A 27,066-nucleotide genomic window follows, 5' to 3' on the forward strand; every position below is an offset into this window, starting at 1 on the left:
CTTGCAGGTTTCTCACAGACATCTGGTTGGCCATTGGGAAAACAGGATGCTGGACCAGGTGGACCACTGGCGTGCTATAGCAGGGCTCTCCTTACGTTCTAATGTTAGAAAGAGAACTTAGTACCTTCCAGATGTTGTTAGACCCCAACTTTCTGACCATTTACCATGCTGGTCGGGGCTGATGGGAGTTGAGGTAGCCACAGGCTTCCACCCCCTGTGCTACAGCAAGGTATGCAGAAGATAGAGCAGGAAAAATGGATGTTTTTCATATGCAGGTTAAAAATAATTTAAAAGGTTTTAGAGCTTGATCATCTCATGTTTTATTTCATAGACCTCCCAAGGTGTTCTGCTCTGTGTTTCAATGGTTTTTTTTTAACCTGGCAATCATATTGTTGGTTGATCAAGGGTAGGCGGAGAGCAACATCTGGACATTCTGAAGACAAATATTTATTGTTTTGCGAGGAAATGTGAAAGCCAGCTCAAGATGAAAGATGAGCTGAAATGAAAAGTTGGGTTTGTTGTCATTGTCGCTGATCTCTTTCACAGTAGTGTAGTTGGAGAGCAGTTGTTCCAAGAGGAAAGTTGTTTCCACAGAGCCTTTGCCTAATGCAGATCCTAACTCTAGGGCAGGAAGCCTGTGGACCTCTGGAAGCTGCTATTCATAGTCCAACACTCTTTGTGAGAACAGGATGCTGGGCCACTGGTCTGATCCAGAATGTCTCTTCTGATGTTCTCAGGAGGTCTAGTTGGTTGACCTTAATGCTCTACTATTTATGAAGCATCTTGAAGCAATTTCACAGTACAGTAAACACACATATAAAACCATTGCGTATATAAAAACGGTTTCAAATTCAATGCGATACCAAATGGGATAAGGATCTCCACTTAGAAGGCTTTTTGGAAGAGGAAAGCCTTCGAGAGATGCCAAAAAGGCAATAGAGACGGCGCCTGCCTGTTATGTCAAGGGAGGGATGTTCCAGTGAAAAGGTTCAATCCTTGGTATCTCCACATACGGCTGGGAAAGACTCCTTGCTCCAAAAACCTGGAGAGCCACTGCCTATCAGTGTAGGCAAAGCTAAGCTAGGTGGACCTGCAATCTGACTTCATATAAGGCAGCTTCCTAGGTTCTTGCTTGTGTGATTAAGAGTAGGCCTTGGTTGTTGAGTCATTGGCCATGCAAAGGCATCCATTTTTCTGATGGTTTCCTCATCTTGGCAAGGTGGCCAGTGAGGTCTGTGCCACCCAGCTTCTCCTGAGATAGAACATTACTTTGCTCCTTGCATTACAATGCAGCGGTCAAGTGTGGCATGCTTGGAACAGACACCAGATTGCTGTAAACCATTATTATAACACATCCAATCATTTTTAACTACTGACATCATATAGAGAACAGGAAGGAGCGATCAACGTCTGCAGCTTTCATCCATTGGTGTCTGCTTTTTGTCAAGGGGGAAACTACAGTAAGTTGTCGCCTTTATAGGTTTTCCAAACACGTTTGAAGCTCTTTCTTTGTAAATAGAAAGGAGTGTTTGATGCTCAAGAAGCATCTGAGAGGTTTCATTTGGTTTTGATTAGCGGCACGACCAAAAATTTCAGGAGTGGGCGGATGGGATTTTGTTCCTTCCCCAAACCTAGTGGAAGCTTTGAAGGATTATTATTTTTTTAAGTGTGGGGATTTTTTTTAAGTGACAAGTCAAAACGAAACACCTTGATTTTTGGAGGGTATCGCAGTTCATCGTAGTTGAGGAAAATAGCTTATTTATTAAAGCCGTGAGTCCTCATCATCTCCAGCCACCTCCAGTTCATGCCATTTGATGGTGCATATCCTTGTGGCTGTGTTCCACCTCCCCCGTGGGAGGAAGCCTGCCTCCGAAATGCCAACTGCTGGGATTCATGAGTGAGGCGAGTGCTCTTGCATGAGGTCCTGCTTGTGAGCTTACCATTGGAGCAGGGGTTCCCAAACTGGTCCGCAGACCACCGCAAACTTCGCCAAGGTGGTCTGTGATGTAAAAATACACTTTAAAAACGTGCAGCAGCATCTAGCACAATTACAATTGCTGCAACAGAAAAAACACACGAAATGATCTGTCGGGAACCTCAGCAAGTTTCAAGTTGTCCTTGGGCGGGAGGAGAGTTAGGGCATTAGGACATCTGGTTGGCCACTGTGAGAACTGTCCATTTGTTTTTACTCACCGCTTCCTGTTCTGTTATCAGTTACTGATCCATAAGAGGACCTCTTCTCTTTCCCCATGATTGGGAGATGAGAAGTGTCCATTTAGGATAGATCGGAAAACCCCTAGGTCCAAAGGATATGAGATACCAGGGACAAGCAATGGTCCTGGCCTTCCTATTTAGATTGGGCTAGCTGTTTTTAGAAACAGGATGCCGGACTAAGTGGGCCTAGACTTTGCTCTGATCCAGCAAGGAAGTCCCCATGTTCTTATTACTCATGATCATTAGGAATCAAATCTCCTTGTTCTGATGCTGTCTACCTTTGACTGCCAGCCCCTGGGGATGGAGCACAGACCACCGTCTTCCTGCCCTGCTCATGGGCTTCCTGGAGCCATCTGGCTAGTCATGGTGGGAAACAGGATGCTTGGGCTTGATGGGACTTTGGCAGGGATTATTTTATGAGCTTCAGCTGCTGCAAATGTCCCGTTTGCATTGGGCCTCTGTCAGCACTTAACTTCTCCCCTAGTGTGTAGTTTGCCACCCTTCCACTACCACCCTTCAAGACCTGTGAACCTCATCCGTAGGGCAGAAGCAGCCCATGTGGTTTTCTCCAGATGCTGGGTAGGACTGCTGGGAGTTGGAGTCCAGCAACACCTGGAAGGCACCCGGCTGGTTCCTCTTGCTTTGTGAGGAAGGGTGGCAAACGTTTTTCAGACGAAAGGCCATATTCCTGGTGGGCCACATACTAGTGGTGGCTGGGAGAATGGGTGGAACAACAAATGTGGACTGTACCTTTGTACAATAGGTTTGTTGCTGCACACCCTTGCTCTATTCTCCATCTAGGCAAGTGAGTCCAGGTAGGCAACAACACTCAAGGATGCCGCAAATTGGCCTGGCAAGGGGTGTAGCCTGGGAGAGTTCCCAGGGAGGGCTCAGTTAGCCCTTGGCCCTGATATTCCCCACCCTTGCTCTAGGACACGGAAGAAACATGCCCACCCAAAATGGTTTTTTATCCTTCCTTCTGACTTTTATCTTTCAAATGCATTTGGCACAGCAGAGAAGAAAATCTATTTATCGTTTATTCTGGTCCCAAATTGTTTACTTGTGCAATGTAAACCTTTTTTATCAGAGTGGGGAGCCATCCTCACAGGGAATGACTCACTCTTGGCTCCTGCCAGGTTTGCTGTCTTTGAGCAGGAAGGCAGGAAGGGAAATGGTTAAGAAGCATCAGACAAGGGGATAATTTCCTTTGCACCTGTTATACAGTTTCTCTTATGTTGCTTAGGTCATTTTATCTGCCAGCCCCACCCTGTTGTACATTTTTGGTCCTTTAGTAGAGCTGCCAAGCTTGTTTCCCCAGTGAGTTCCAAGTTGAACATCTTTCTATGGGGTTTCGCTGTTTCCTGGAACAACGTTGTGCCACCGAGTTACATCAGAGGACGAACAAAATTAGGTTGCCTTTGCCTAAATTCCCATCTTTAGCAATGACCTTTCAGTTTCAGTTTCCAAGCAGTGAGGTGACAGTGAACTGGCATGACAAACGGGCATTTTTATGGGGTTTGATGTTTTGCCCCCTTGAAAAATTGATGAGAGGATGACATACCATTATCACTCCCAGAATGCAGACATGATGAATAATTGGTTGCAATTTTATTTTCCCATTTTTTAGTTTTGTTGTCCCACAACCTTTAAAATGGAGGGTGGGATATATGTGGTCTAAAATGAAATCTATCTTTCTTTCTTTCTTTCTTTCTTTCTTTCTTTCTTTCTTTCTCCAAAATCATAGAATCATAGCAAATTACCCTGCTCTGACTCAGGCCACTGGTCCAGCTTGCTCAGTATTATCTACACTGATAAATAGCGGCTCTCCTAGGTTCAAGCAGGGAGCCTCCCCCAGGCCTACCAGGGGACACTGCCAGGGCTTGAACCAGGGACCTTCCGCTCTGAGCTGTGGCCTTTGCTCTCTACAGTGGATGAGGCTGCTCTTTGTTGTCTCTGAATCACTGCGATTAGTTTGTTCAATCGCTCCCAGTGCAGAGAGACAGAGAAATGTGTCCCCAACCCCAGCTGAAATATTTTTGAATTTCAAAACCTAGAAGGAGGTTGGGTAGGCCTTAATAAGTTGGTTTTCTACGTTATGCCTTTGAATCATAGAACCGTAGAGTTGGGAGGCCATCTGGTCCAGCCCCCTAAAGTGTTTGCCCAGTATGGAGCTCGAACCCACAGCCCTGAGATTAAGAGTCTCATGCTTTACTGACTGAGCCTTGTCTATAATAAATCACTTTCATTTAAGGGTTGTGGCAGGATCGGGAAGACCCAACCAGTTTATTGGACTTTTAAATCAGCTATTCACAATCTGTGGTCCTGAGAAAGGAATGACTTAAGTAACTGAAGGTTCTTGTGAGTCCAGGGTGCATGCTATTCACAGAGGAGGCTGCCCACTGCAACTCTGAATGAGTCACTGCTCATCTAGGGAGAGGGCAAAGCACATGTTTCTGTCCCCAGCACCTCTAGGAAGGGCTAGGAAAGACCCTTGCCTGAGCTCAGGAGATCCTCTTCCAGCCGTTGTAGATGATACTGACTTAGATGAGCTAACCTGCTTTCCTGTGCCTCCTTCAGCTTCTGCTTGGGGAGGGCAACTTTGCCACATCTCTGCATCAGCTGTGACAGGTTAATTCAGTCGACCCCAGATGCAGGAAAACAATCAGCCTGCAGATAAGGTTGCCTGTTGTGTCTCTGCCTGAGTCCCTGCCCTTTCAGTCAGGGACAGTGGATGTCACGGGGTGGAAATTGGGCGGCAGAGAAATGAGCTCTAGCCCAATATTGTCTACTCCAGCTGGTAGCAGCCCTCCGGAGTTTCAGGCGGGGGACATTCCCATACCTACCTGGAGATGCTGGGGTTTGGATCTTGGCCCTTCTGCATGCAAAGCAGACGTCTCACCACTGAGCTACAGCCTTGTGACCATACGGAATGTGCTAAACTCCACGGTGGGTCCCCCCCCCCCATTGAAATAAAGTAGTCAGTTGAAGTGCACTCCCCTCCCCCATCAGTAATGTGTTGTTTGACCCTAAGAAACTCTGACTTGAGCCTCCTGTGGGGCTTCAGAATAACATATGTCACATTGCAAAGTTTCCCTTAAAATCGGGGGTGGGGGGTGGGAGTGAGAGAGACCAAGCATTTTCATCCGCAGCCTTTTACTGTCTGTGCGTACAAGGTTGCATTGCAAGGGAGAAAATGAGGACAGAATCCAGAGGTTTGATAAATATACACATCTTAGAATGCCTGCAATGTGTCCCTGTCACTGTGCCCGATTTCCTCTCCTCTCCTAGCAGGGTTCTTATGGGAAAGCAGACTTGAAAGACGTGACGACTCCCGTTCCCCCTTCCTGAGAAGCAGATTGGCTTCCTTTAAGTAACACTCACTTAAGAAACCACCTTTTAGAGCACGGCGGACCTAAAATAGTCCTTGCGAAAATGAGCTGGAGCATAACATGAAGCACTGGAGGGCAGTTCCCGTCCAAATTACATTTAATATCCGAGCCTGTAAACAAGAGAGCCTGTCGGCCGAGCTGTCTGCGTGCCTCTGTCTCCAGTCCACCCCTTTTTCTCTTTCATTTTATCTCCTGCTGTGTTGACTGGTGGTTCTAGATGCAGGCCTTAAAACATTCAAATAGGTTTTGCTTCGTCTGATGGCAACCACAGTCCAGCTTTGATCAGAGCTGCTGTAAGGATGCCCCACCCCCTGCTGCTTTTACCCATCATCCAGAAATGATGAGAGATTTGCATCCTCTGGGTTGGATGATGTAGAATAGGGTGCCAAGGGCTCCTTCCCACTCTGGGTGATATGATATGTGTGTTGACAGAGTCTGAGCCTTCCTCGGGGCAACACTGGGATACCCCTGTCATGACACCTCCTTTCCCTCAGTTAAAAGGTAAAGGTAAAGGTACCCTTGACTGTTAGGTCCAGTCACGGACGACTGGGGTTGCGGCGCTCATCTCACTCTATAGGCCGAGGGGGCCGGCGTTTGTCCGCAGACAGCTTCTGGGTCATGTGGCCAGCATGACTAAGCCGCTCCTGCTGAACCAGAGCAGCGCACGGAAACGCCATTTACCTTCCCGCTGAAGCGGTACCTATTTATCTACTTGCACTTTGATGTCCTTTCGAACTGCTAGGTGGGCAGGAGCAGGGACTGAGCAATGGGAGCTCACCCTGTCAGGGGATTTGAACCACCGACCTTCTGATCGGCCATCCCTCAGTTACTATATTCCCTCAGTTACTATATTGCAAAAACTTGCATTCTATGCTTCCTTTTGAGTTTCAGAAGAAGTTTGCTATGTACCATAAGGGTGGAGTTTTGGGGTGGAGGGTGGGATCAAGCTGCAATCCAAGCAGGTCAACCGAAGCCTATTTGTATGATGATTGGCATTATAATAACCATTTATTGCAATATACATTGTCGTCTGTCCTAAGGGTTAGCAAATCGGTCAATTTCAGCTTCTCTCAGTTTTTCTAGTCTTAAGGTCAGTTGCCCACATTTCCACATCAGTTTGTGGTTTTCTTTGTTTTTAAGAAGTCCTCGTGAAAATTTAGTGTGAATTTCTCCTTTTAAACTCATATCTGTACATAACCATGCCTAATGTGCGCATTTCTCCAAGCAATTTCTGTTAATGTGCTGCATTTTTGTATGTTATTTTCACCAGTGTTTGCATCCCCCCCCCCCCCCGTCCTAGAATATACATTTCTGTCCACATTTCTTGGCAGGAGAGCTGCGTTGCAAAATTAGGAATGTGCAAATTTTGAAGGATGGCTGTATGTTAGTTTGCAAATTGTTTCAGGAACTCCGAATTAAGCCTTTAATTGTGAACCAGACTGGGTTTTGCCAGGGCCACCCTCAGTATTCATGTACACTGGATTTTTAAAGGAAAGCTTAGATAGGCATGTGCCGACAAGAGATTCAAAACCTAAAATCAACAGTGGGTAATACAACTGGAGGAAGGTAACAAGGCCTTAGCTCAGGAGTAGAACCTTTCCTTGTTTTGCTTTCTGAAGGCCCTGGGTCCAATCCCTAGCATCTTCAGTTAAAGTGATGGGAAAGACCTCTGTCTCTTTGCCTGAGTTTCTGGGGAGGAGATAGTGCTAGGTTAGATGGACAAATAATTTGACCTAGTATGAGAGGAGAGGTAGAGCACATCCTTTGGGCATTTCAATCTGAGGTTGCCATGCTGAACACTGAAGCAAAGCAGCATTTATTTCAGTTTAGTTAATCCAGAATACGTCCTCCTCTTGCTCTGCCCATCATCAGCTCAGGCTCTGATTGTAAAGCAAACAGAAGTTAGGGATCAAGCTGGTCTGCATTCAGCATGTTGAACATGGGGGCCAAATGGGATCTTCCAGTCCTCTCTCTTTGGTCCTCAGGACTCTCCCCAGGCTGCATACCTTCTGAGCCACACCCCTGCCCTGCTTTGTAGCCTCCTAGGGTATCTTTGCCTGCCTGGAAGGTGCCCTTGATTTCTGATCATGCTTCTTGCTTGCTAGATGGAGGGCAGGAAGGATTGTGTGTGAGAGTCAGTATAGGAAAAACTCTATTGTATAAAGGTAAAAATGTACACCTGTTGCTTTGCCCACTTTTGCCTCCAGCCCCACCCACCATTGCTGTGTGGCCTCCAGAAGGGCGAACATCCCTTGGGATGAGAAAGGTTTCCCAGCCCTTGGAATAGTTCAGTTCCTGGAATGAAGGACTAAGGGAAGGTATCCCAAAGGAGGAGGGAGATTCTGAACCCCATGTTTATTTTAATTTTTAAAATTACACTTAATATTCCACCCTTCTTCCACCGTGGAACCCACAGTGGCACACAAACACACACACACACATGGGATTTTCCATCCAGGCACTGACCATACCTAGACCTGCTTAGCTTTGGCAAGGTGGTGGCCTCCTGTGGCTTTTCCCCAGGACCTGCTTACATGGACCTTTCTTGCCTTAAATATGAGACCACCAACTAGTTTCCCTTTCTGAGTGACAGAGGCAAAGTTCCACCTTCAAACAGAAGGAGCCAGCCAGGACCATCACATCTATTTGGGACCTTAGATGTATGCAAAACAATGACACCACAATCTTCATTTTGAGCATTAATGTTGGGATGCTTAAGCGAATGTCCTCTAGAGGGTGGTGTTTTCTCAGCTTTTGCCATGGGTGCCTCGGAGAGCCCCCTCTCCTCTCCTCGCACTGTATGTCTGTGTTAGGCCAATGGCCGATTTATGATGTATGAGGTAGCAATATTGTTTTATCTTGCTGTTCCACGATATGGGAAGGCCGTCACAGCCGCTTGTTGACTTCTTGTTTGAAATGTTCTCGGAGCTGTTGTTTATACGTTCCCCTCGGAAAGAATTTGCCTCAGCTATTTCTCCTTTTCAAATTCCAAATGACATATTTTTTGGGGGGGGGGGGGAAGGCGGGAAGAATTGCTCTTGATTGTCCAGCAAAATTTCAAATTGTCCTTGTGTCTATGTGTGAGAGAGACCTTTTCGCTAGGAGCCGATTCACGTATTATGCAGGACAAGTCAGTAGAATTATGGGCTGCACCATTTCAAAGTGCAAGAGCTGTGTGTGAGTGTCACATTTCGTTAATGCTCCTTCACATTGAAAAAAGGGGGAAAGTGCGTATCAGAGAGAGAGGTTTAACATACACACATTCCCTCCACTGTAAGAACATAAGAAGAGCCCTTTTGAATTCAACCCAAAGGCCAGCATTCTCTTCTAACAATGGCCAAACAGATGCCCCAATGGGAAGCTTGCTACTAACCTAGTAACTGCACAGAGCTTTTTCTGTGGTAGCACATCTGCCTTGCATGCAGAAGTTCGCAGGTTTAATCCCAGACATCTCCACACAGGGCTAGGAGAGAATCCCGCAAGTCAGTGTAGGCAGTACTAATCTCCAAGGACCAAGATCTGACTCCGTGTTCTTCAGTGACGGAGCTCATGTATTGCACCAATTGAATAAATTCTGAGTTAAACTTGAAGACACAGGTTTACTGTGACTTAATTCGTTCTGTGGCATCCTCTGCAATAAGTGAGAGAAAAGTCACTAGAAATGAGATTGGCAGTATGGTGCCCTGAGCAAGGATAAAATTTGGCATACACCCGCTGAAAATATTTCTTATTTTCATAGCAATTCCTTTCAGTACAGGTTTTTTTGGGGGGAGGGGGTTGTTCTCAGTAGGTACCTGTATATAGGTGGTGTTGCTGGCATTCATCTCTCTCGAGTCGAGACGATGGAGTGTGCCTCCAGGGGTGAAGTCAAACTGCTGCATTAGCAGCACCACGGTGACCTCCTCATGGCGCAAGCCTGGGCAAAGTGTAATGGAGGTCATGGGCTAGCCAGACAACAAGACCCCCTCTCAGTTTTGCTGATGTTGTCCAAAGAAAAGCAGAGCAATATGTCTGGCACCAGCTCAGCTGCAGGAGTTGCTGGAAGGAGGCAGACAAGGCACCATCCAACTGTCTTAGGAACTGCACTCCAGTTTTGTGTAGGGTGTACTCCTTAGCCTTTTCTTTTCTTGAAGAAGATCTCCTCCTCCTCCTTCACCTCCTCTGCTCAGTGGTCTGTGTGGAGAACCACCTGCACTGCCCTAAATTAGGCGCTGGTGGGGATGGGAGGGCCCAGGAGTGGTGGCTTTGTTTGTGGGTAAGGATGGACAAATCTGCAGTGGCAGCCAACTTGGATGACTTCAAAAGTGTATTAGACATAGAGGATAAAGCTGTCATTGTCTACTAGCCATGATGGTTATGTTCTGCCACCGCTGTCGGAGGCAATATGCCTCTGAATACAAGAAGTGAGGAGAGTTGTGCTATTGTGCTCTGGACATGCTTTCAGGCATCCCATGGAGGCATCCGGTTGGTCGCTGTGAGAACACAATGCTCAACTAGATCGGCCATTCGCCTGATCCAGCAGGTCTCCTTACGTTCTTTTAAAGCAGTTGCAGGGGGGTAGAAAAAGTAGGTTTGAGTAGGAAAGGAGGTCAGCCCCAGACTTGTTCTTGCCCATGCTATGCTAAAAATGCTCACTCCACACTCTCCACTTTATATGAAGCCCCTGGGAAGCCCCCTCATGTGCACAGATCTGCCACCACAATATCTCCTTTGGCCCATGCAGTGAGCTGAGCAGAATGAACTTCTGAGACCACCACACCCACTGAGGCTTTCCCCTCCAGGAGCCTTGAGGCCTAGGAGCATGATGGATACCCTTCCCTTGAGGGATATTTTCCCCTCGGTGCAGGGAAGGTCAACAGCTTGCTTCCCTACTTTGCCATATAATAATTGATTTTGTGTGTGTCCTGATTTATAAATAAGGAAGGCGAGAGCGGTTGGCTTTTGAACCCTAAAAAAATGTAACCTAAGAGGGACTTTAAAAGTGTCAGGAGATTAAAATGAGCCCATCTCAAGACACAGGCACAGTTTTTTCTTTAGTATTGAAAGATGTTGATGGGCGGTGAGGGTTTGCCTTTTTTTCTTTTTAAAAAAGTTCCTTGGGTTCCGCATTTGTGGGCTCGTGAAACGGGTCCCTTTTCCCATCCCGAGGAAATGCATCTTTGACACTTCTCATGACCTGACTCGATATATTTTCTGACATGGAGCCAGGGAAATATCCTTAAATGTAAAAGCAGAAGCTGCTGAGAGAAAAGTGGAAAGGAAGGGATGGCCTCAGGCACCTTGGCACCCAGGGTGAAATATTAAAATAGATCTCTCTCCTCACCAGGCCTGGTCTGGCCAGAGTTCACATAGCCGCTGCGTCTCACAGAGGCCTGTGCTGTTGGTGTGATCTTCAGGGTGTGGTGGTGCTGGGGGGCTTCGAAAGAAGATTGGACAGATTAATGATTACGTTCCAATCCCATGGTTGAGGACATTAATGCTTCTGAATCCCAGTTGCTGGAAACCACGGGACTGGAGGGTGCTCTCAATCTTGGATCCTGCTTGTGAGTTTCTTATTGGGGCATCGGGTTGGCCCCACTGTGAGAACATGCTTCTGGACTAGGTGGGCCATTGGCCTGATCCAACAGGTCTTTACTTATGTTCACTGAGGGGCCATTGGATGGTTGTCTAACCCTGTGAGGTATATTATTCAGGGCTTTCTTTCTAGAAAAAGAGGTGCCGGGACTTGCTGAGCTTTTTTTTTAGGGCCCTGGGTATATTATCAGCTTTCCCCAACTTGGGGCTCTCCAGATGATGTTGGTCTCAAACTCCTATCAACCCTCAGCAACATGGCCAAGGGTCCTGGATGATGGGAGCTGGAGTCCCACCACATCTGGAAGGGCTGTTGCGACGATGTAATTGTGAGGTGAGCAAGAGAAACTACGTACGACCACTACCCAAAATTCCTAATATGAAGTTTGTGAGTTTCAGACGAGGACCTGGGAGGCCAGGGTTCAAATTCAAACTTGGCCATAAAGCTCACTGGGTGACCTTGGGGTTGTCCTTGCCTCTCAGCCTCACCTACCTCTGCAAGTTTTTGTGGGGATTAAATGATGAGGCAGAGAACTGTGTGCCCCATCTTAAGCTCATTGGAGAAGAAAGTGGGATATAAATGTAACAGATGAATAAAATAAAAAATAAATTGTGGAAAATGTGAGTTTCAGAAGAGGTTTGTATATTTATAAAAGTGTTTGTATGTTGCTTTTGGACCCTAAAATGGGCCCATCAGCCACTCATATAAAAACACCATAGAAATCAAAATAAAAATTTGAACTTGCTATTTCCCACACATTCACTTCAGAACAGAAGTCCCACACTTTCCTGGTCAGCAACCAATTTTTACCAAGGGCCGTATTTTGAACTGATCAAGGCCTGGCGACATTTATTTTCTTGTTCATTTTTAGTGAGCCATTTATGTCCGGCCATTCAAAAAACTCACACATAAAACCCCCCCACAACTTTCCCAGGGTGGATCAGGCACACCCCCACACCCCCCCACACACACCAGTGTACAGTAATAAAAGCTTGACATAATTAACCAAATCATTAAAAAGCAGCAAATTAAGCAGTCAAGAGCAACTAAAGGTACGCAGTTTTAAAAATATTGGTAAATTTGGTAAATAAATTTTAAAAGTCTTTTCTCAGCACTGAAATGGTGTCAGTGCAATTGCCCAATGAGCCCCCTTTGGCAGACAGTTACCCAAAAGGTCCCCTCCTCTTAAGCAGACCCTTCCCCAGTCACCACATGCCAGGTCTCCAACAACGGCTATAGAGAAGGGCTTCTAAAGATGTTGTTGTTGCTGCTTAGATTTCTTACCATTTGCCATGAGGTCCCAGAGTGGGTTACAATAGTTTTTTTTTAAAAATACAATATTAAAAACAGTTAAAACTGATTGTAATCAAAAGAGTGGTGTGGGTTGGAGAATATATTTTTCAGCTGTCAAAAGAACTGTGTCTTCGATATCTGATGAAGGTGCCAGTTTCACCTCTGTCACAGAGAATGTCCTCTCCTTCAAGAGGGTCTGTAGGGAAGAAGGCATACTTGCAGATATTTGGGATCTAAGTCATGTAGCGCTTTAGACATTGATCTGTAAGACCGTCTGTATAGATGCGGGTTGTTTTACACTTTTATTGGTTTTGTTATGATTGGTTTAAATGTTTGTACTTTTTCTGTAAGTCACACTTTGGGTCACTTTTGTGAGGAAAGCGACTAATAAATACAATTAATAATAGTGATAATGCCGGGCCTAAGAAGATGGGAGGTGACTAAAGCTGCTTTTGTTCACACTGAGGGTGCCCTTTGCCTGCACCTTGGCATGGGTGGTGTCCCTTTGCATCTGGGATCAGGCTGGGGGCCAGGTGAGAAGCCCATGCAGGCCAGAAGGAGCCCCTAAGATTGCCATTTGCCTTCTCTCCGTGTTGTACATCTGGCAGATTTGACCTGCCACTGACGCTCACTAGGGTGTAAATAGACCCCTTGCAGCAGGATCTCATAACAGTGGGTGAGTGGTTAAGAAAATGGTGCATAAAGTTCACCCTGATCAGGATGTGCCACTGGTTTATGAGGCACACGGCTTCTCTTCTCTCAGTGTGTATCGGGGTGTGAACTCCATTTGTCCCTGGTGCTGGAGCTTATCTTCCAAATGTACTTGCTTAACTGGCTGGCTGGCTGGCACAGCAGCCTGCATTGTGCTCAACAGCAGGATCCACCTCTCCCCAGGCCCTGAACGCTTGCCCTCCTTTGGGAGTGAGATGTTTCATGATACTTAAAGGGGATGCAGTGATGACATCAAAGGATGAACACCTGGGAAGGGGGGCAGGCGGGTCGCTTCACAGATGTCAATGGCTTTCTATTACCATGGTCACCACTTTGTCACATTCACAGCCAGAGGTGTGGAAAGTAAGTTTAATTTATTTATTGCCGACTTTGCCAACCCATGCAGGTGGGAGTTGTAGCCCCAAACCTCTGGAGCCTACCAAGTTGGCAGAGGCTGATAATGAAGAAGGGGCTGCCTAGCTCGGTGGTAGAGCAAATGCTTTGCATGCAGAAGGTCCCAGGTTCAGTTCCCAGTGGCGTCTTCAGATAGGGCTCAAAATGTCCCCTGGAGAGCCACTGCCAGTCAGTATAGACATTACTAAGCTCGATGGAGCAAATCCAATTCAGTATAAGGCAGCTTCCTACATGCCTGTGTCTCTCATTTCCTAGCTGTGGTCTGTTCTTCTAGCAGGCTATTCATTTCTGCTTAGCCTAACAGGTCTGAATTTTCTGTCCAACTTCCTCTTCCTTCAAGCAACCAACTCTGCCTCCTCTGCAACTTGTGCCAGCCTTTTATACACAGCTGCCCCAGTGCTGTGGTTCTGCCATGCTACTTACAACTATCGCAGATACAGAATCTGGCATGGGGTTCCAATCTTGCATGCCTGGAGGGTTTCTGGAGCCCCAGTTCAGGACTTGAGTCAGAGATTTTGGCTTCCCCCTCCCTGGCAAGCATTGGTGGCTGGTGACCATTGGAACTGGTGGGGTGGAATACATGGAGCCCAAACAGCAAGTGGAGCCAGAGCCAGTGACAGGCAGAACCAGCTGATTCTAGTTCCCACCCACCTTCCTCCTCCCTGCTGAGTTCTACAGACAAGTTCTGGTTTGTGGGATCACAGCTACAGGACTAGTCCCAAGCCTTTTGGCAAGCTGTGACTCAGACCAAGTCTTGAGAATAAGAGAGACAATATTAATGGAAGGATGGGGGGATTGTATGTAAGAAAAATGAACTGGTGGCAACGGTGCGTGTGCGTTTTGCTAAGTATTGCAATTGTCCCAGCTGTGGGTTACACATTCTCCCAAACTATTTCGGCGAGCCAGCATTGCTTCCGCAGAAATCCATGCCTCCCCTCCCGGTTCAGATCTCAGGCCTGTTGTTTCTCTCCAGGACGCCACTGTTTCCTCTTCCGACTCTCGCAGATTTGCTGATAGTACTGTAGCAGGTCTGAGAAAAGGTCAAGAGAGGAGGGTGAAAGTCCTGGAACTGTATCTGGGAAGGGTTTTTTTTATCCTCATCGCAACTCCCCCCCCGTTTGAATGAAAACAAAAAAGGAAAGAAAATAAACTGCCCAGTGTCCCATGCATATTCTTCCCTCCCCCACTAGAACAACATCCTGACATATATATTTAGAAATATGATTCCCCCCATTTTTGTTGTTGCTTGCATAAAAAAAAAACAGTGACTCTGACTCAGAATCTTTATAGAATGCAAAAGTAAACGAAAACCTTTCAGCCCAACCCACAAACGGGTCTTAAAGAGTCAGGCATATTCATAAAATATTGCTGTGATGTTTTATGTAACAGGGATATATATTTGAGCATGTGCAGAAAGCATTTCTTTAAGCAATGAGCCACCACTAGGGATGGGGAAGTAATTCTGTCCCGTTTGCATTTAAAGGTGAATTTACCAAATTTTCAAGGAAACTGCATATAACTCAGCAACACTTCCTAGTAGGTCTTGCTCCTATAGAGCAATTGCCAGGACTGAAGGTCCCTGCCTTCAACCCTTCTTAAGGCTCCTCCTCTCCCAAATGTTTCCCACCAATCTCAAACTACGTCTGTGCGTGTCTTGTCCCTGTTCTGCCCTCATTATCCTGCGTGTTCTTGGAGATTGGGAGGGGCGTTTGTCACAGCCAGAGAGAGAGAGACTCCTGGGATGCTTCAGCAGTCTTGCCACAAACACACACACACACACACACACCCCGCTTCAGCCACAGCGTCTGAACTGCTCCCTGTCCCAGGTTCCTCCTGTTCATTAAACCCTGTTGTCCCTTCAGTATCCAGCATCTCTTCCCAAGCTTCCCCCTCTGACCTCTCCTCATTGTCCACCAATCCCCAGGCTCAAAGCCTTCTTCCTCTGAGATCTCCGTTGGGGGAATCCCCGGCTGGCACTTCCCACTACTCTTCACCATCCAGCTAGTCCCTGGCACTTACAAAGCCTGCAGTTTGTCTGGGCCCAGTAAATATGTTTGGAGCAGGACTGTTGTTTGTCCAACTGCACTTCAGGCAACATGATTGGCAACTGCTTCCAGGGCGCCTAGAGAACACACTCTCGGCCTAGATTCAGCTGCGGCGGAAAGTGACTGCAGCCTATCTGTGACACTGTGAATGGGAGAACTTCTGCCTTGGTCAGGTCTGGTCTAAATGCTAGGATCCTGGCATTTGCCTGGTCTGTTCCAGTCCCTGGCTCTAGGTATTAACTTCCAGGGATGCTGGGTTGGAGAATGCTCACTCCAGGCCTAGATGTGGGTATGACCACCAGCCCGTTCGCACCCCCAAGGCTCTGTCAAGACAGAGCATGTTGCTGGTATTTTAGTTGCCCCAAACTCTGTGAAAGTTTAGTGATCTGCCCAATATTTTATTCAAGTTAGCACCCTTGGATGAGATGGATCCCTGCTGTGATCCAGGAGGGCTCCTCCCATGTCCTGGTCAGGTTCAGACCAGTTTCTTCCTCTTTGCCAGATCAGTGGAAACTTTATACTGCAAAGGTGTTTTTGATGATTGTACAGACTTTGCCCCTTCTTACCAAATGTGACATCTTTGCTAGCAAAAACAGCTTCTGGCAGCCCAGAGGCCATCAACACTGTCTTAGGCTTGTGACTATCGAGTGATTAAGCAATGGACCTGCATGCTTGTGTGTTTTCTTCTTTTTTAATTATTACTTAAATTCTCTTGTGTTTCCATCACACTGCAATTGTTCGGTGTATCCAGAATTCTGCACATTTCACATTTTTTTCTTAAATGTCTAAGAAACAGCTGCTTAATGTATGCTTTCCGCCCCCCCCCCCCATGGCCACAATTGTGCTTCTTTTTTTCCTGCCATTAATTTAATAGCCTCTCTTAAAAACCCAAATGTACCTTTGAAACGGCTCTGCACCGAATCATACCACCAGTTCTCTGGTGAAAGGGCCATAGCTCAGGAGTAGAGCACATGTCTTGCAGGCGAAAGGTCCCCAACATCTCCAGTTAGGGCTGGAAAAGGTTCCCTGTCTGGGACTCTGGAGAGCCTGCTGCCAGTCAGTGTAGACAATACTGAACATGATAGACCAATGTTCTGACTCAGTATATGGCAGCTTCCTAGGTTCCTATGCTCTTACCATGGAAAATGCTGAGCTAGATGGACCATTTTCCTGGCTCAGTATAGGGCAACTCCATATATTCCTAAGTGTTAAAATCAGTTGTTTCTTTTCCTGTTCCCATGTCAAACACTGGCTGATATTTTGAGGAACTGAAGCATCTACTTTTCATGCAGAAGGACCCGGCTTTAACCTCCCCCACCCCACCTGGTGTCCCCAGGTTGGGGAGGGAATATCCCCTGCCTGAAACCCCAGAGAACTGCTGCCAATCGGCGAATACTGAGCTAGAGGGACCTATGGCCTGATTCAGTATAAATCAACTTCCTGTGTATCTCTTTACCCTGTATTGCCTACTCTGACAGGCAGCATCTTTCGTAAGATTTTAGGCGACTGTCTTTTCAAGTGCTATTTCAAATGCTTCAATTGCCAGTGTAATATAGTACAGGATTTGCCAACATCTTGCCCTCCCAGGTTGTTTATTTTTTTTTGGGGGGGGGGGAATACAACTCCCGTAAAATGTAGCCGACATGGCCAAGGGCCAGGGATTGTGGGAGTTGCGGTCCAATGCCATCTGGAGGGCACCCACATTGACTAACTCTGAAATAGAGGTCATGCAGCATATACAGTGGTACCTTGGGTTACATACGCTTCAGGTTACATACGCTTCAGGTTATAGACTCCACTAACCCAGAAATAGTACCTCGAGAACAGAAATTCATGCTCCGGCGGCAGCAGGAGGCCCCATTAGCTAAAGTGGTGCTTCAGGTTAAGAACAGCTTCAGGTTAAGAACGGACCTCCGGAACGAATTAAGTACTTAACCCAAGGTACCACTGTACCATGGTCTCTGTGCCCATGAAACAGCTACATACACACCACCTGCTTTGGCCAAGTGTCTTCAGATCACTCCACTCAAGAAGCAAGCATATCAGCCATCCAGATTTCCCTGAGAGGGAGGGTGTGTGTGTGCACGTTAGACAGAGGAAGATAAAATAGAGTGGACGGATACTTTGCAAATGGCATTACCCGGGAGTTGCTCCTGATGGCTTTTGCACAAACGCCCAACTTTGTCAAAACCCCGTAAATCTTGCAAAGTTTATTTTTCTTGCAGCATCTGTGTTTTATAACAGCGCTTTTAATTTGTTTTTGCTTTGTCTGTTGGGATTTCTTTTGTCCGGCATATTTGGGCCTCCCCCCTTCCATTAAAAAAGAACAAACAAAGAAAAGGACTTCTGAGTGGAAGCGAGCATGTTAAGTTATGACTGCCTTGGGACTCTCTCATCCACAAAGCAACTATGACAGGCAGCTATCCCCTGCGCAAGCCACAAAGGTGATTGTTGGTTCCCCCTACTCTGTCTCCTCTTCGCCTTTGAATCCTCAGCTTAATCCATTTTGCTGATGTGCACTTCTAATAGAAAAAGTGTCTGGAAAAATATGGATTCCAAATGTTGAAGGGGTGACAGGATGGGTTTGGCTCCCTCCCCACCCCTCTCCTCTCCTCCCTCCTCCAATGTTAAGCATGCAAAATAAAAAATAAAAATTATGGGCTGAGTTTTCCATGTTTCACTTGTAAGTTTGTTTATTGGGGAAAATGTCCTGCTTTTCAAAGGAGTGTACATTATTGTTAAAATGTGCTTTGAAAAGCCAAACCTCCCATACTCCCCCCAGTATTAGGGATGAGGTTTTTTTTATATTCAGTCCATGTTTAAAGGTGAAGTTACCTACTTTGCAGTTTCCGAAGCAAGACACAAACCAAAGCCACTACAATCCTTTCAAATGCACACTTATCTGAATTTTGCAGTGCAGTTTTCCAGACAAGTAACGTGTACAAAAATGCATATACTAGGGTAAAGTGTTCATGTATTAGTGAAAACAATATACAAGTATGCATTATATCAGGGCAGAATGGCCTTGCAAAAATTGATATAGTAGATAAGATTGCATACAAAAATGTACATATTAGGAAACATTCCCACTAAAATTACTGATAAATTTTCATGAGGACTTTTTTAAAAAAATTGCAAACTGATAAGGAAATGTAGAGAACTAAACAATGGAAAAATGAGAAACTGAGAGAAATGGAAATTACAGATTAGCCCATCCCTGTGTAAAAGTAGTGCCTTGCAGTAAAGAAGGAAAAATGGAAGGTGTTTGAAATCCAGATTTTCTAGATCTCCAGAAACCCCAAACTTGAGACTTTAGGGGCAATGCCTCATGATGTCTCAGGGGTGCAAAACGGCCCAAGGATATAACCTATGGGGCAAAGGAGCAATTATACAGAGGTCCCATCCAGTGTGCTCAAAACTAAGTCAAGATTTGTACCGGGCAGGAGCCATGATCAGTCAGTGGCATGGCCCTGGTTCAAGAAATGTTCAGCAATCAGCAACAGGGGCTTCCTGTGGTAGAGGGGCAGGGTATGTGCCTTCTACCTTCAGTAGAGTCACATGGCTGCACCTCAGAATGGCCCTGCCATTAGGTAGAGTGAGGCTTAGAAAGGAGATGCTGGGGGAACAAAGGGTTGTGTTGTGTCAAGGTGCTGGAAGACAGAGCTACGTGTGCCAAACAGCTTGTCCTGCACTCCCTAAGCTCACCTAGTGCCCTGAGGTACAGCGCATGCAGTTGAAGTAAGATTAGCTATCAGTCTGGTCAGCTTCTGCCCATGGAATTTCCAGATGATGATGCCATCTTGTCTTTTTGCCTCAGGCAGCAAAACAACTTGGGCTGGCCCTGACCACTCCACCCAGAGGCCTGCAGGTAGGACTGCCTGATTTGTGTGCAGTTCCTCTCCTTGGGAGAAAAAGAAAAGGGGAGGGGACAGACTCCCAACAGTGGGGCAGTCATTTACACTGTGCTCTGGGGGGAGGGCCAGTATTGCAGAGAGGAGGGGCCTCCTTGCTCTCCTTTCTCCAAGTGAAGAGAGGGTTGCTGCCCAATGAAAGTCTGAAGTGGGGCAAGCATTTTGGAGCCCATAGCTCAGTGGTAGAGCACATGTTTAGCATAAGCTTACCAGATTTTTTCCAGTGAATCCAGGGACACGTTTCAACTTCAGTAGAAATGATAGGGTTTTGTCAGGGGGCTGATTTGTAAATCCGGGGACTGTCCCCGGGAAATGGGGACGTCAGGTAACCTTAGTTTAGCATGCAGAAGGACCCATGTTCAGTCCTTAGCATCTCCTGGGAGGGCTGGGAGACAGCAATAGTGAGCTAGGGGGACCAAGGACAAAACTCCCTATTTCCAGTGGCAGGTAAAGAATTTTATTTATTTTTATTTCATAACATTGATACACTGCTTGATGGGGGGGGGGGGGAACCTCTCAAAGCAGTTTCCAAAAAAGAATGGCTGGGATATTGCATAATCCAAATTGTGTCAAGTTTTACGATCTGACAAAGCCAACAAAGTTACTGCCAACTTTTAAGTAAAGTGAGACATGTTTGGTTGGTTCTGGTATCAGAACTTCGACAACTAGTGTAAGTTAGCACATTATGTATGTTTCAGTGCTCAATGCAGTTTTGCTGCTGTGTCTGTATTGGGTAGATTCTGGCCATGTAATGAACCCTGTGGCGGGAGCAGAATATTGTTTTTTTAAAAAGAAAGAAAGAAAGAAAGAAAGAAAGAAAGAAAGAAAGAAAGAAAGATTGGAACCAATGTCCCAAGTCCAGCAGTATCCAAGCGATCATAGCAGTTCATGAAAAGGTGCTGACATGCATTAAACCATTCTCAAATGAAATAGGGCAGAGCAGGTGGTGTAAAGAGACCCTCCTTGTACAGCAAAGTGGCACCACTGTGGGGGTGGCGAAGAAGGGGGGGGGGGATTTGCTGTTGGACAAATGGTTAACCAAGAGTGGCATGTGATTTGCTTGGAAGGGTGATTGAACTCTGGCACCGAGGGCAGAAAGTCCCACAGTGGGTGGATCTATATCTCACATGCCTCTGTTCAGTGCCTGCAAAGACCCATTCATCAAACTGTGTATTCCCATTTTCCCTGTTGTTCGCAACCCAGTCAGACATTTCGCTAAGGTTACCTAAGTGTTCTGAACAAGGGAAGGAACGTGCCGGTCAAAAACAGTGATAGCTTTTCCTGGCAGCTGAGTGGAGGCCGGAGTTACTTTCTGTTAGGGGCAGGGGGTCGGGTTCAGCCGGTTCACATTTAACGGCGAACCCAGGTAACCCTCACTTTCAGAAACCATGTGCGAATTGGAACACAAAAGCCCCACTTTGCTGTGCAAGTTCTCCAGAGAAGTAATGTATACAAAAACACTGTGCTAGGGTAAAGTGCGCATCCCATCAAACTCCTAGCTGGTATGAGAGGACTCTGTCAGTCTTCGTTTTATGTAATGCATTTGTTTTAGGCTTTTAAAATGGTAAACCGCCCTGGCAGGAAGGTGACAGATGAATCCAATAAATAAATACATGAATAATATTAAGGGAAACAGCACACGACAATACGTGGGGAAACTGATTTGCAAAAAAGCACAGCTATCCTTTGAAATTCATACTCCTCTGAGTTTTAGGATGCAGTTCTCCAACAGAACATTTTGTACAAATAATGCATATATGGAGAGGGTGGGATGAGCGTAAAAACATAAATATGTTAGTGAAAAGAGATTTGCAATAGATGCTGGGAAAAGTTCCCCATAACTTCTGTTGCGTGTGGCATTCACAAACTGTTGGGATAACTTGGGCTAATTCCTGCAGCATATTGCCAGCCTGGTCCCTACCCCCACCCACCCACCAGGACACACGCACACATAATGCTTTTCCATCATCACACTAGAGGACTTCGCCTCTGGCATGTTTGCTTCCTCGTCCTTTGACAGAGAATCGGCGGCTTGCTTGAAAAGGTGGAAAGACAGCTGATGCTTGAGTGCACCCTTCTGGACTTTGGGCCTGTACTGGGAAGGCCTGCTTCTGTTTGCCATGTTCCCCATGTTGCATTGGCAATTGCTTGCTTGCTCAGAGCCTGAAGGGGGGTGAAGTGTAATAGGGTTTCTCCCCACTCCTTTATCACTGAGTGTTTTCTCAGGCATGCCATAATTCCCCCCTCCCCGCTCTTTTTTTTTTTAAATAAAGAAATTGACCTGTTAAATATAATCTGTGGAGCGCCACTTCATCCTGGTAGTGGGTGCACAATGCAGCTCTTCTTGAATACAAGATAAAAGAGCCACTGGAGTGCATTTTGCTTGCTCCCTACGGCCATGCAATTAAGAAGTTAAGGTTGCAGCTTGATGGTGCCAGCCACAACAACATTTCCGTGTGTGTGTGTGTGTGTGTGTCTGTGTGTTTGTGTTGTGCATCTGCTCAATCTTCCACAGTTATAAAGGACCTAAGTGTAAAACGCTGGAAGTAAACACGAACGACGTTACCATCTTCCTAACCTTATTCACTGGCACTTTGTGGAGCTGTTTGGAGGAGTCAAATGGTCAGCAAAAGCTTCAGTCCATCCTGGAAAATGCAATTGATGCTGTTTATCAGTTAGCGATTGACTAGTGTTATTATCCTATTGCTGTGCATCCCCAAAACAAATAACTACTGCATCAGAGGAGTCTCAAACCTCCGTTTAGCTCAAACTTCTGTTTCTCTGCAGACGGATCCCTCTGGGAAACCCACAAAAAGGCATGAAGGTGACGGCTTTCCCTGCTCAGAATCTGGTTCCCAGAGAGCCAGTGTGGTGTAGTGGTTAAGAGCGGTAGTCACGTAATCTGGGGAACCGGGTTCGTGTCTCCGCTCCTCCACATGCAGCCGCTGGGTGACCTTGGGCTAGTCACACTTCTTTGAAGTCTCTCAGCCCCACTCACCTCACAGAGTGTTTGTTGTGGGGGAGGAAGGGAAAGGAGATTGTTAGCCGCTTTGAGACTCCTGAAGGGGAGTGAAAGGCGGGATATCAAATCCAAACTCTTCTTCTTCTTCTTCATATACTGCCTCTGTATACTGCCTCTAGGGACGCGGGTGGCGCTGTGGGTAAAACCTCAGGACCTAGGACTTGCCGATCGTATGGTTGGTGGTTCGAATTCCCGCGGCGGGGTGAGCTCCCGTTGTTTGGTCCCAGCTCCTGCCCACCAAGCAGTTCAAAAGCACTCTCAAGTGCAAGTAGATAAATAGGTACCGCTTTATAGCGGGAAGGTAAACGGCGTTTCCGTGCGCTGCGCTGGTGCTGGCTCGCCAGAGCAGCTTCGTCACGCTGGCCACGTGACCCAGAAGTGTCTCCGGACAGCGCTGGCCCCCGGCCTCTTAAGCAAGGTGGGCGCACAATCCCAGAGTCGGACACGACTGGCCCGTACGGGCAGGGGTACCTTTACCTTTATACTGCCTCTGGGCAAGGGGGTGTCATTAAATCATAATGTGCAAGCCTCTCTGTTTACAGGTATAGATATAGATGTTGTCACTTGCTGACTTGGATCCATGAGGACTTAGAAGCTTAACCTTTCTGCTGCCTGCCCCCCCCCCCAAGTTGATATTTCTCCAGAATCTAACTTGTCATTAAGAACTGAAGAGCAGTGCTGTCAGTGGGGCTGCTTAGTAACCCACATTACTAAGTGAACAGCTTCATTTTCTGTCCAGCATATTCCAAGAGGAAATAATCTATAGGTGACTTTGCACATGGCAAATTTCCCATTAAATAGGCGCTATTATCATAGCAATGGCAAATGATACTTAGTGTGTCTCCTAACTTCTCAAAGTACTTCACCTACATTATCATTTATTATATTGTAACATCTGTGCACATTTTACAGAGTTTCATAAGCACAAAGGGGATGGGGGAACCCACCCCTGCAAGTTTATAATGTAGCATTTTATAGTGGAACAGAGAGAGGTGTAAATTATCTTAATTGTTACAGCAGCCATTTAAGAAAAGTCAGTATTGTTATCCCCATAGTACAGGGGTGTGAGTGAGTCAGAGAGGGCGGGGGGGGGAGAGAGAGAGATGGCCTCCACATCTGAAAAGACAGTAGTTTGTGGAAGGCCCGTCAAGTTAAATCAAATCTATTTATCAATCTAATTATCTTTGGGTTAAAATCATGTTAAACTTAGGGATGGCTAGCTTAGTCTTCTTTCATTCCTTATGAATTTTCCTGTGTTTACCCAGCAATTCCCAATGCAACAAACAGGATTGCAGACAGAAGCAGTATTAATCCCATCCTATTTCCACGTTAATGCAGAATGCAATGATGATAATGGTCTTTAAAAATGCACAAATATTTGCATTCCGAATGCATATTGCAATACACATGTTAAAATGCAATTTCAAAATACGCATTTCCTCAACATATTTTATCTCAAAATACCATACACCATACATATGTTCTAAAATGTATTTTGGAACATTCAGAAAATGCAAAAAGCTAAGTTGTAATTGCTACATTAGTCCAGGATGCGCAAATTAGAGGTCAGTTGGTGTTAGAATTTGCACAAAACCTCCCTACTTAAAACTCGTTCAAGCTTGTCCTTTGCTGCTCATAAAGCGAAACTCCCTAATAAGTACAACACTGGCAAAAGAAGTAGTTGTGAACAATTGTATTAGTTTTCTTTCCCCCTTTCCCTTCAGTTATCTTGTATTGTCACCTGAGGATTTGACTGTGTCGCCCTCTCCCCAGCTTAGAATACAAAGGCCTGTATCTTTAAATATTGAAGATTTTCTGTGGTGCTCATGCCACATGGAAAGGTCCTCTCTTGCTAACCTCAGGATGGCGGCTTTTATCGAGGATCTTAATTGTTCAGTCACTTCCTCCTGGGTAGGATCAGTTGTTTTTAAACAATTTAACACTGTGTCTCAGTCTAGAATTGTGCACACTTCAAAGCGGGGAGTGCTGCAGGCTCGGAGAGCAGGGTTTCTTCTGCAGTTCAGAATTTGCTCTTGGACCCAGAATCCAGCTTTTGGGAATTTGAGCTTTTCTGTTTAAAACTGTTTATGAATGTGGAAGATATGCTTTGAGAGTGTATGGGCAGTGCCCGCCCATCACCTTGTAAATGGAATTTAGTTTTCCTATTGCTCCTCCACATCAATAGCAAGACCAGAATGAAGTGTGTGTGTATAGCTCACATAATTTTCGCTGTACCTTTGATTATATATCCATCTGAGGTTTATGAATGGTTTTGATCAGCAAAAGTTATTAATAAAATTGGAAGAAATCCAGAAACATTTACCCAGCAATTTAGTTTTGCAAACAGGGGTACCATTTCAAATTTTACTGGAGGGTGGGGATTAGTGCTTCAATACCCCTCCTCCAAGATTAAAGTGAGTCAGGTTAGATTCCCTGATCAAAAGTGTCCTGACAGTTACGGCGCTGTTTTTAATAAAAGAAGAAGACACTGCAAGATCCGGTCTTTTAATTTTTTTTAATAAAAGATATTTTGTGGACTTTGCATGTTGCGTGTTGTTCAGCCATAATGTTACTGCTTCTTAAATGAATATTTCCCCCCGCATGTTATTTTTTAAAAAAGCAGTTGGTAGTTAAAAATGACAAATATGAAAAAAGAAGAGGAAGAGGGTATCTAAAAATTATAAAGCTGATGCATCAGAAATAATATTTCTGTTCATGAGAGGCAGAGGCAGGCATGACTGGATCTGTTTTGTTAGGTCTGAGAAACCGAACAGGCTGCAGTATGAAATGCACTTTCTGTGGAGTAAGTCCCACTGCTCAGGATTTACTTCTGAGTCAGTGTTTAGGATTGGGTCCTTGCAGCTCGAGAAATCTTTCAGTTTCTGTTTCTCTCTGTTTCTCATGTTTCCAACCTTCAGTTCCCCACATTTCCACACCAGTGGCCCTGTTTTGTTTCTTGTATTGATCCAGAAGGTGTGAAGTAGGGAGGATTGCCTGAAAATGCATATTTAGTGCATATTTACTCAGAAGCAAGTCCCACTGTGTTTACCAGGGCACACTCCTAGAAATGTGTGTTTAGCATTGCAACTATAGTTGCTGTGCGGGGCTTAGAATTTACTATAAATGCTGGTTAAATTAGAAATATCAGGAAAACAATTCTACTAAAATAGCTACTAAAGCAGTCATCTTACTCAAAAGCGTCAAAGCTAACCAAATGAACAAGCTTGATAATTCAGCACAACAGAAAAGGGTTAAAGAAAGAGCCTTAAAAGCAATTGGATACAATTAATTTTTGGAATAAATCTGAGGGTTATTAAAAAAACAACCCCAAAAAACCCTGAGAGTGAATATCTTTTCATCTCTCTAAGCTGTGTTGAACTTTGCAAGTAATGATGGCATATTTTGGAATAAATGTCTATGAATAGAATCAGATTATGATTCAGAAGTGGTTACTATGGCTTTGTAAACTTTACTCTCATGTTTAAAATAAGAAAGTTTTTTTTAATAAACAGCAACAACCTTGAATAGGGTCTGAACACATATGTCAATTTCAGTTTCTCCTGGTTTCTCATTATTCCAACCCTAAATACAGTTCTTCACATTTTCACAGCAATTTGCAATTTTTTAAAACCTTAAATGAACATTTGTCTGTCTTTGAATGCGTATTTCTCCTAATATATACCTTTTAATGCAGTTTTAACAGTTTTTGCGAGCCATTTCCCCTAATATCATTTATGTATTATTTTCACAAATGCTTGCATTTTTCCACGCAGTGTTTGGTTGGAGACTTGGATCACAAAATTTGGAGAACTGTGAATTTTGAAGGATAATGCTGTTTCAGTTTACGTATTGGTCCAAGAAGTGCAAATTCAGTAGTTTTTTGTTTTTTAAAATGGGTCAAATTTCTCCCTCAGCCCTCTATCTTCAGCTCACATTCTGTAGATGAAGAACAGTTTGTAGGAATGAAAGATTCCCAGTTTCTCCCTAATTACCTTTCCCTTTTTCTACTTTTTTTTTTTGTTCAGATCCTCCCCAAACTTAACTGAGAGAGAGAAAAGTTTACAATGGCTGTGTTCTGCACACTTACTTAAGAGTAAGCCTCATGGATCTCAGTAGGACTTCCTTTTGAGCCAGCATGCGTAGGATGGTGCTGTTAGGCTGCAACCCTTAAACACAGTTGATAGGAAGCAAACCCTGTTGACCTCAGTGGGACATAACTTTTTTATCGCTGTATGTGTCCTGTATTCTCTCCCAATGTTTCACTCAGATCAGTGCCATTGCCCCACCTACCAACACTCTTAGGCATATCGAAAGCTGTCTTGCACTGCGTCTCAGTGCAACATCAGTGTTGTCTCTTCTGCCAGGGAGTGATGCTTCTGTGGTCTCAAACTGGAGTCTTTCCCAGACATACCAGGAGATGCTGGGGATTGAACATGGAATCCTTTGCACACAAAGCATGCACTCTGCCAACTGAGCCACAACATGCCATGGAAGG

The 27,066-nt window shown here is 45.4% G+C and overlaps 1 protein-coding gene across 6 annotated transcripts in view; it reads left to right on the plus strand.

Moving 5' to 3' along the window:
• Window positions 1-27,066, plus strand: part of BCAS3 (BCAS3 microtubule associated cell migration factor) — a 454,783-nt gene that overhangs the window by 149,070 nt on the left and 278,647 nt on the right. The window lies entirely within an intron of this gene.

Source organism: Podarcis gaigeae (genome assembly GCF_964106915.1).
Source record: "Podarcis gaigeae genome assembly, chromosome: 15".
NCBI classification, from domain to species: domain Eukaryota; kingdom Metazoa; phylum Chordata; class Lepidosauria; order Squamata; family Lacertidae; genus Podarcis; species Podarcis gaigeae.